The sequence below is a fragment of the Sceloporus undulatus genome, chromosome 2, assembly GCF_019175285.1.
Source record: "Sceloporus undulatus isolate JIND9_A2432 ecotype Alabama chromosome 2, SceUnd_v1.1, whole genome shotgun sequence".
NCBI classification, from domain to species: Eukaryota; Metazoa; Chordata; class Lepidosauria; order Squamata; family Phrynosomatidae; genus Sceloporus; species Sceloporus undulatus.
In genome coordinates this window covers 206,739,820-206,749,807 of record NC_056523.1, presented here as the reverse complement: position 1 = coordinate 206,749,807, position 9,988 = coordinate 206,739,820, and the positions used below count along the sequence as shown (strand labels likewise).

The window sequence follows — 9,988 nt, the reverse complement described above, 5'->3', positions numbered from 1 at the left end:
TTTTTTTCATGAGATACAAATATGAGAAATGGCAGTACACACTTTGTTTGCATTTAAAAATAATTCATTTTGTGGCAATAGTTAGCTTGACTTTCCCATCAAATACCATAGAAGGTAATTCCTTGAACTGGCATGGAGACAACAGTTGACTTTACCATTTTCTTGTCTTTTCATTCCTTTGCTGCAGAGCACTCATATAGAACTATAGCAAGTGTTCTGCAAAATAAAGGTGCTCTAGAAGGTATGGTTATTGAATAACATCCTTCCTTACAAAAATATCCTTGTGAAGCACCTTGGCATAGAATAGCCCATTTTCTAGACTACTTGATCTTTCCTAGCATGCATTTTGTCAATTCAGTCCTTTCTGTTTTCTCACTCATTGAGGATAAAAATGGCTGAGATTTAGAACTATGTGGCCCTTGTCATTACTTTGTAATATTGTTCAAGTCACCAATTCCTGTGTGTCAGGCATTTGTCTCCTGTTGAATTTGTGATGTGCATTAGGGCTTGATAACATTTTGGCTTCTAATCAAATTTAAAAACATTTGTATATTGTGCAGCTTCAGTGAAGGTGCCTTTTTAGTATAAGGAATGGACATTTTCTTGAGTGAAGATCCACAGTTTAATAAAATAAAAGCTTCTACTCATCATAAGGGGATCCTGTTAAAGCAAATTAAGGGAGATGGAACATTCCCAATTTACAGTACCACAGAATAAAAATGGTTCAAATGTAACCAAGTCCAAAGTTCCTCAGTGTTGTGGAAGACCTAGTTTTAAGAATGGTCTTGGCACCATTTTTGACCAAGCATTTGCCTGTCATTACTTAGTTGATTGTAGCTAAACCATAATAGCACTCACCTGAAAGACCTGCTGCTGCTAGCTTTGGATACAAACTGGAATGAAAATCTAACTCAGGAAGGGCTGAGTGTGTTTTCATGCAGGCATAGCTCAAGGGTGAACAAAGTGCAGCCCTGGAGCTGCATGTAGCACCAAGGCTTTTCCCCCTTATATACACACCCCAGTTCCTCAGACTTGTTGAGACTCCCCTTTTTCTAGCAAAAACCCCCACACATTCCCTCTTCTGGAAGCCTCCAGCAACAACATGACACTTTTTAAATAGGTCACATTCCTGCCTCCCTTGTAGGTTTATTTTTCAGAATGTTTCGAAACCAGAGATAGGCTTCTAGATGATTCCAGTTTTGTTTTATTTCATTTTTGGCAGGCTGGGCAGCTCCTGGTGGACCCCACAGGCAGAAAAATGGCCCCCAGATCTAGCATGGCTGCAGACTCGTCAAGAGCCACCATTCTTTGGCTTCTGCTTATTAGCCTTGCTATTAAATTTGATTAGGTGTGTAAATTTTAATCCGTAATTAAAAGTTTCCTTGCACCGTTCATCAGCTAAAGAGCTTCATGAATTACAACACTTCAGATAAACATGCATTCTAAGCCTTGCCCAAATGTGGTTGCCTTTTGTGTCTCCCATCAATTGCACTGTTACTGTGCTTGGCGAATATTTTGGGGGCTCTTTGTGCCTGTATATCCAAATGTAGCCTTGAGTTGGCTGTGTGGCACCTCTTTTTCCCAAACCAAGTGACACTAGAATGAAGCTGTTGCTATATAGCACTAGTGTGAATTTTACAAAGAACAAGCCCATCTTCCCACTACACAGTTAAATGAGACCTCTAGATGTGGTCTTCTGGAAATAACAAACTTGAGAAGTGCAGTGTCAGCCTTCATCCTGTTAAATGTAGTATGTACTGCTATTTTCAAGGGGGAGGGACTGAGTAGTTAACTGTTCTGAAGCCATTTTTGTTTGCCTTGACTTTTTTGTGGACTGGTAACTTTGACAAAACTGCCAGTTTTAAACATTTGTGCTGAAAACTGTTCAAATTGCACAGAAATTTTCTTGAAGCAAACAAAATTCTAATTGTCTTTGCAAAGAGATCTGTATGTTGTATTTGAGACTGTTTTTAATTTTTAAAACAAATCGTCACTATTAGAAATTATTTGAGGAAATTTAAAGCATCTAAAATTTTAATTTCAGGGTTTTTACAAAAGAAAAACAATGGGACCAAAGTTTATGTGCCTTCAGTAGATGTGTAATTTTTTTGCTATCTTTCAGTCTTTAGACTCAATACTCTTGTTTGCAAGAAAATGTATTTATATAGTAAAATACCAAATGACCCATGAACTGTCCATATGTGCAGTCATAGTCAGTTGCTAACTGTTTCAGCTGGGTTTATTAACCTTTTTCTTCCTACCATTGTAACATGAATCATGCTGCACCATGCAAGAATCCAAGTTAAACTCCTCAACATTTGGCTTGTGGTTGCCACTTTTAACGATAATAAAATACCAGGTGTCCTCGTATCCATAGACCCTCCTTTATAAATGAAGGGTGCATGCTTTGGCAGAACTTTCAATTCTTGGATCTATGTGCAGTATTTGGGATTATAATGAAAAACCTAACCAGCTTATGTACGTAGATTCATATCTTAACCATGTTTTAATTCTTTTCCCAATTCATTCTCCAGTTCCTGAAAACAATTCATCCTACCCCTCTCAAAATACAGTTGCTGACCAAGCAAATTGTTGCATCAGATTGTCACCTCATTGCAATGACCAAAGATTGTCTGCTCTGGTTTTACTGAGACATCTTGCCAGTTTCCTTTCTCTCTCCCTCTATCTCACTATTTTGTGAAAGACTCAGTGTAAAGTGGCCTTTTATTTGAATGCTGATGGTAAATGGACTACTTAATAAAAAATTAGATTTGTTTTTAAAAATGTGAACCAAATGTAATGGCATAAGGCAGCAGGCTAGTGGATACTTAGTACTACTGTATTCAGAGAAAAAAGGTGCATGCTTACAGGAGTCAGACATTCCCTAACTTTTCATATGTTTAAGTTTGTAAAAATATTCATCTAACACAAGAAAATGCTGTAAATATTTGTAACAACATTTTTTACCTGGCAAAAAAAAAAAAGGTTTTTGGGAACAAGTATAAAATGGTTTTTATATTTAAAAAAACATCAATTGTCTTGTATATTTTGATAAGCAACAGTACCAGCTTTCATTTGTTAAGCAGCTTGTGGCATTGGAGGGGGAAAAGGATTCCATGTTGTTGAGATGACTTGATGTTATAAATGCAAAGAAGTTGAAATATTAAAGAAACCTATTTTCTAACTGAGTAGTGCATGGTTAATTTGAACCTCTGTACACTGCCGTATACTCCATTTCTTTTAAGTTTTGTGTATTTGCTGATTATTACTTGAGTACCTATACTTAACTCTTTTTCTAACAACTCTAGTTGTAGCATGCCTCTTAATAAATGTCATGACATCTGTACTCTCAAATTTTTCTGCGTTCTTGTCTATTACTTTGGGTTTTTCCTTCTAATTGTAAAGCTAATGTCTGTCTTTTTATTTGTGTTTCTTTCTTCTATTAGCTCATCTGCACTTGCTCTCTTTGGATTGTGTCTGGAGTCTTTGACAATCATTTTCATACAACATCCCTATAATAGAAGTAACCTTGCTTACTTTTAAAAAGGCAGGAGGTTGGCTCATTACTTCAAAAGGACTGGCAAAACAAGTTTAAATAGCCACCACCTTTGCTGGTTGCTTAACTTTTAGTATGTTCAAATTTGTGCAGGTGCTCTTGGGAGCACACATCTGCCATCATTCATATTGTACCTGAGTCTACTTAATGGTAGGTGTTGCAGCACATTCTTTAGTAACAGTAGAAATAGTGTGGCTCCCAGATGTTGAACTATACCTTCCAGCATCACTCGCATTATGTTGGCTAGAGCTGCTAGGTGTTGAAATTCTGCAGGTTAGAGGACCACACAATTTCCACCTTTTGATCCTAGGCCAGTAAATGGATCACTCTGGTTGCTAATTGCAATTTGCCCCCCATTTTTGCCCCAGAAAAAAAACTATAGCAAATCAGCTTCTCAACTGTTTCTTCTTCTGTCCTACTTTGTTCTCTATGTGTGTATGTTTTAAATTTCACCCACCAGGGGCTGGCACTTGAGCATATTATCCTCATCCTCTTTCCCCACTCCGGGGGGTCAAATGGACCAGTTCTTATACCCACAAAAGTAGGTGGAGACTTATCAGTAGGATGATGTTCCTTCTGTGGATGGATGATTGGAAATGATTTCCCATGCAACACAATAAAAGGCAGCTGCTGCTCCATAACTGATATGGAGCTGGTGAGAAGAAACACTATTTGTTAAGAGTGTTCTGCTCAGTCTTAACTCACAATTCATTCCTAAAAATAACATGCAGGAAACTGGTTGAGCAAACCTCCTACAGCCCATTTCCTGATGTTGGTTGTCCCAGATAAATATTCCACTTTGCAGTCCGAGCTGGTCTTGTCTGTAGTGCAGAAAAGATTCTAAATAGGATCAAACTTTCTCTCAAAAGTAAAATGTAAGCCCCATAGTAGATAGTGTAATTTTAACATTTTTTTCTGCTTCAATTGTGAAGATATCTTAATTAGATACAAACAATGGCCTCAATTCCGTTGCTAAGCCTACTTAATGTAGACCCATTGTGTCAACAGGATTTACTTATGTTTTAACTAATCGTTCAACAATTCATTGAATGGATCTCCTTTAGTTAGGGCTAGCGTGGCAAACAGTGGTTTGAGTGTTGGACTATGACTATGTTTGTTGCAGACTAGAGTTCAGTTCCCAGCCTAGCCATGAAACACACAGGGTGACCTGGGGCAAGTCACACTCTCTCAGACTCAAAGGGGAGACAATGACAAACGTCTTCTGAACAAATCTTGCCAAGAATACCCCATGACAGGCCATCGACCCCAGTGTTTTCCTTCCTCACACACTTCCCAACAGGTCAGGGGACAGATACCTAGTTCCTGTTTAGAAAATTATGTTAATGTTTATTTGCTTGTTTCCTTTGACTCAAGGTGCTCAAGAAGATGTGTAATTAAAATATTAAACATCCACACAAAATCAAAATAACAGATCTTTAATCTATTATTAAATATCAAACATTAAAAGTTAGATGGAACAAGATAAGTTTTACTGTTCTGTAAAAAAGAACAACACAACAAATACCCTCCAACCTAGCTGTCTCTGTATAGTGAGGCATGCTGTGCACCATCCCACATCCATTAGATCTAAAAGAAAAAAGAAATACAGTATATTTTAGTTGAATGAGGCCAGAAGTATTATTTATCCAACTCTTTTTTGTACAGTAATACAGCAATGTTACTCACTGGAAGCAAGTGTGGTTTTCGCGTTCCACAGAGCCTACCAGTGTTACGAGTACTGTATTTCTATTTCTATACAGTACTGGCAGTCTCTGAAAACAGAAATTGATTTATATTAGAGATAGCTCATGTCTGTATTGACTGAGGCCTTCATTCATTTGAGATTTCCTTCCAGACCACAAAGGGTTAATCTGGGGGGAGGTACATGCTAATGAGAGCTGACATCACAGGCTAATGAGCTGTGACATCATAGCTGATGTAAGGTGTAACAAACAGACGAAGTCCCAACACAACTTATTACTAAGATAAGTAATTTTGATTTTTCAAAAATTGAGAAAAAAATACGAGACCTGTTTGGGCATGTCCAATCACGGTCATTTAGTGGATTTCGCCTTATTCTCTTATCGTTTCTGCGTTCCAATGCTAAGAATAAAAAAAGATGTAATTGTTAGTTTAGCCTTTGAATTTGACCAGTGAACCAATTACAAATTCATGTAACTTTGTTCATTGTAAAAACTCACAGGCAAGTTGTAGTTGCAATAGATCAGCAATTTTCATTGCCATTTCTCTTGGCAATCCAGCTATTAATTCATTCTTTGTTTTTTTCTTGAAAATATAGTTGCATCCAGGTGTTGTCTACATTTAAGACAAAAAATTAAAAAAATATTAAGATCAGGGCAGGCGAATAATGACTACAGATGATTTGCATAACGTTAAATTAGACAACAAAGATCCCCCAGATAACAAAATCTGTGGATGCTCAAGTCCCATTAAATTAATTTTGCAGTTTGGCTACACCTTTAGGCCGGTTACAAACCAGCAGTTGGGACGTCCTCTGGACGTCCCATTTTAAAAAAGGGGCGTCTCTTATAGACGCCCCTGAGTCTAGTACAGACTGTGTCCGTACAAGATGGCGGTGCCCCTTCCACATGGGCGCCACCATCTTTACGTACTGGAGCTCCTTTTTCGCGCGGGAGCCACGCTGTCGGAAGGCTTCGGCTCCCCCGTGGATCTACCGGCGGCGGCAGCAGCAGACCGCCGCAAAGCGGCAGTCTACTTGATTGGCTAGTAGTTTCCTTAACTCTTTGACACGCCATATCTCCCTATCTATTGGAGAGCAATTCGTGTCAACTTTGAAGACTTGTCACAGAAGTGGACGGTTGGTTGGTCATGCCCACCCGAGGAAAGGAAGGCGAATGAAAAACATGATGGACTTCCTTCCTTTCCTCCCCCGTCACGTGGGAGGGGCCTGGCAGGAACCGGAAGTGGCGCCCAACGGGCGATTAAAATGGCGGCGGCGTGAAGTTGCATGTCGTTGTGGGGTCCCCTGCTGAGTCAGTTGCGAGGAAGCGCCGGCTGTTGACGCTCCTTTTCACCGCTGCCGCCATGGCGGTGACCGTCACTCTCAAGACGCTCCAGCAGCAGACCTTCAAGATCCGCATGGAGCCCTAAGAGACGCTGAGCAGGAGGCAGGCGGGGGGTATCATAGAGTCCTAGAGTTGGAAGAGAGCGCAAGGGCCCTGATCCAGTCCTGCCCCATTCTGCCATGCAGGAACTCTCACTCAAGGCATCCCCATTGACAGATGGCCATCCAGCCTCTGCTGAAAGACCTCCAAGGAACCAGCCCTAGCCCCACTCCTCCTCCTCCTCTCCTTTTCCCCTCGCCAATGACTCACTCCTCCTTCTCTCACTATCTCTTGCTTCCCGGGTAGACAGACATCCTCGTTTTCCCGGACGCTCCCTCCCACGCCAGCCTTTTCGGTCAAGGAGGTATCTTTCCAAACAGGAGGAGGCATGCCCAAAATGTCCCCCCTTCTGAGCATCACTAAGAAGCAGGGGTTTCTGCTTTATGAGTGTTCTTCGCTTTTCTTTGGGGATGTGCTCCGTTTCCTATCTCTTACAGTATCTCGTCCGGCTTGGTGGCTAGGAGGAGCCACGTGCCCACTTACTTGCATTGATGCATGCTTAGAAATGTGCCCAGTGTGACTGGAGGCCCTCCTTTTCCAAGAGGCATCCTCCATTTCAGCCCTCTGTCCAGGAGGCGTTCCAAAAGGCCCACTGGAAGTCTTTGGCTATTAACCCAAAATTTTTCTTGTGGAAAATGCACACACTGGCTGGTGTTAAAACACAGAGAAATTTAAATGTAAGTTAATACAGCAAAATAATTTAAGGCAGACATACCTCTTGGATTTCTCCTCAATTACAGAACAACCTTGTTCCAACCAATATCTCTATGTTCTCCAATCACTCAAATTAGTGTATGACCTGAACCAGCCCTTTCTGCTGTCAAAAGAGTATGGTTCACAATCTTGCAAATTAACCATATTCCAGTAAGTCTTTGCCAATTAAAGATGTCCTGAGATTCTTGAAACGGAAGGGGATTCCATGACATACAAGGGATGCAACTATTAAAAACCATCATAAAATACTCTTCTTCAAAAGATTCCAAATGTATTGATTACTTACTTGAAACCATTTTTTATCATGCTTTTTAGTTAGGTCATCCTTGCCCTTGGGCTTACGATCTAAAAGACATGATAAACAAGACAAGATAAACATGATAAAAACTGAAGATAAAAATTGAAGTTTCAATGCTTTATCATGACCTTCTAGGATAGTTTAGCTAGCCTGATGGAATGGCTGTTAGCTAGTTGGCAGTGAGAGACCAAAGGCAGCTGATAGCAGCAGAGGTAGTAGAAAACTTCTGGCCTGCTCAGCACTGGCTGTAAACCAGTGTCCAATGCTCTGCTTCTATGGCAACTGCTGTGCTGCTAAGACCTGCAAGAAACTCTTTGCTACCTGCTGTTACCTTTGAAGGGCTTTCATTCAGAACCATGCACATTTTTTGCAGATGTTTTTCTTTAAGGGCTAGCTTACTGAATATGTGGGAAAATATCAACAGAAAACAGTAATGAGCAAGCTAAAAGTTTATCTGATAACCAGTGCTTGCTTCATTATCTCTGTTCTCAGCATTTTAAACAGTTCCTTCTGCTTTATCTCCCAGCTTTCCCACCCTAGCTACCATGATGAACATCTTAAAGCTAGAGGTTGTTGTCCATGCCCTGCTGGACATATATTGCCCAGTTAGTCTGTGTGTAGGACCAAGCAGATTCAGGTCTGAAGCTTCCTGGGTGATACTGGATCTATTGTTACCTCTTAGCCTAATCAGATTTACATGTTGTTGAGGATAAAATAGGGATAGGGGAACCTAATGCCAAATTCCTCAGAAAACAAAGGGTGGCCCAGATAGGTTAATAATAGGAGGTTAGGGATCTTACTGGAACATGCTCTCTTTAAATTCAGAGGTGGCCCAAAAGATTTTGCATCCTGCCCTGGGCACCAGACCCAAGGTGTGTATACCTCCCTAAACAGATAAAAAACTGACTTTAAAGTGTTATATTTTAAATCAGTTGAGAGAACATGCTACCATGCACCTTGTTTTCTCTTCCCAAAGGACTGAAGGTATTTGTTCTTCAATGCCTTCAGGTCATTTGTGACTTACCATAAGGTGAACCTATTTACAGGGTTTTTCTTCACATGTTTCTTCAGAGGGGAGGTTGTCATTGCCTTCCTCTGTTACTGAGAGAATGTGACTTGTCCAAATTCATCAGATTCCATGGTTGATTGAGTATTCAAATCTAGGTCTCCAATTCTCAAACCACTACAACACACTGGTTCTCATCGATGGTATTACCGTTTCCAAGCCCAAACAACAGAGGTGGGGCCAGAGATAAAGATTTAAGAGGCAATATAGCCAAAGATTTAGGAATGCTCTCACACAAACCCTGTTTCCTCTATTTTTCTTGTGTGCCTTCAAGCCATTTCTGATTTATGGCAACCCTAAGGCATTTGCCTATCAAGGGGCTTTCTTGGCAAATTTCTTCAAAGTGAGTTTGTCATTGCCATCCACAGAAACTGAGAATGTGACTTGGCCAAGGTCACCCAGTGGGTTTCCATGGCTGAGCCAGGATTCAAACCCTAGTCTCCCAGTGTCCTAGTCCAGTGATGGTGAACCTTTTAGAGGCTGAGTGCCCAAACTGCAACCCAAAACCCACTTATTTATTGCAAAGTGCCATGTCCTTCTGGCTTTCTAGTGACAAACTCTGGAAAACTCTGTGCTAGGGCAATGGCACATGTGCCCACAGAGAGGGCTCTGAGTGCCACTTCTGGCATGCGTGCCATAGGTTCGCCATCACTGTCCTAGTCCAATGCTCAAACCACTATGCCACACTGGGTCTCTTCCTCTACCCTTTGGATTTTTCCTTGAGCCTATCCCATGTTAGGTGAAATGGCTGGAGTGTGACTGTCTTACTTTGTCGAACACTAAGGCCAGACCTGTTTTAGCTGCTTAACACTTAAGGCAAAGCAGGCTGTAAAGTAGTTACACTTTGGTGCAATAATTGCACAAACTGTTCCGGACAAAAGTTACAGGGATTTAGCAACAGCAACTTGTAGATGTTGCTTCAGCTTCATCATTTGTGGGAAATCTGTGAAACATCATGTGATGGTCACCACTAAAACTGAGGAGAAACAGGTGGGTTTCCATTTCTCTTGCTGACACTTGTCAAGTGGGGGGGGATCCTCTAATGCATGGGACATCCACCTGTCAGCCAGGGCAGAAGTAAAAACTAGCAGGGAAATAAGTTGCATCATTGGATGCATCCACTTCTCAGAGCAACAACCCACCCTTTGAGCATTGGCCACCCACTCACTGGCTCATATCCAGGCAGCAGCAGCCGAGGGGGAAAAGAA

At 41.0% G+C, this 9,988-nt stretch overlaps 1 long non-coding RNA gene across 1 annotated transcript; it reads right to left on the bottom strand.

The window, feature by feature from the left end:
- Positions 1–4,976: 4,976 nt before the first annotated feature.
- Positions 4,977–9,135, bottom strand: LOC121920777. The gene is made up of 6 exons (XR_006101765.1): positions 8,739–9,135; positions 7,703–7,761; positions 5,758–5,872; positions 5,587–5,659; positions 5,243–5,328; positions 4,977–5,143 (listed from the first exon to the last, which is right to left on the bottom strand). It is a non-coding gene; the product is annotated as an uncharacterized LOC121920777 (long non-coding RNA).
- Between the last annotated feature and the right edge of the window lie 853 nt (positions 9,136–9,988).